Raw genomic sequence first — 631 nt, forward strand, 5'->3', positions numbered from 1 at the left:
TCTATCCGTCCATATACCCATGTTTGCCTTCACTGACAACTCAGTACTGTATATGCAAAAGGGTTCATATTTGTTGTCTGTACTTCCCATGTACCCCCCTATGTCTTTCTCATCCTTGATGCTGCCATATTGGTCACTCACCTTTGGTACATTCCCCTTCTCTTCACCCAAGTCAGTAAGAGTTGATGCTTTTGAGTGGTGATGTTGATGAAGAATACTGAAGGTGCCATGGACTGCCAGAAAAACAAACAAATCTGTCCCGGAAGAAGTGCAGCTGGAATGCTCCTTGGAAGTGAGAATGGCTAGACTTTGTCTCCCCTACTTTGGTTATATTGTCCAAAGGGACCATTCCCTGGAGAAGGATATTATGCTGGGTAAAGTGGAAGGTCAGAGAAAAAGGAGAAGATGCTCAATGAGATGGATTGACACTGGTTGCAATGATGGGCTTAGGTATAGCAAGGATTCTAAGGATATTGCATGAATAGGCAGTGTTTCATTTAGTTTTGCATAGGGTCACTAGGAGTCAGAGCTGACTTGACAGCACCTAACACCACCAACACTCGGAAGGAAGGTTGGGCAATTCTACTTCCATAGTGATACTGCCTCGGAAACCCAAGGAGGGGTCGCTATG

The sequence above is a fragment of the Orycteropus afer genome, unplaced genomic scaffold (genome assembly GCF_000298275.1).
Source record: "Orycteropus afer afer isolate SDZICR_OR568_19922 unplaced genomic scaffold, OryAfe1.0 scaffold00235, whole genome shotgun sequence".
NCBI lineage: Eukaryota > Metazoa > Chordata > Mammalia > Tubulidentata > Orycteropodidae > Orycteropus > Orycteropus afer.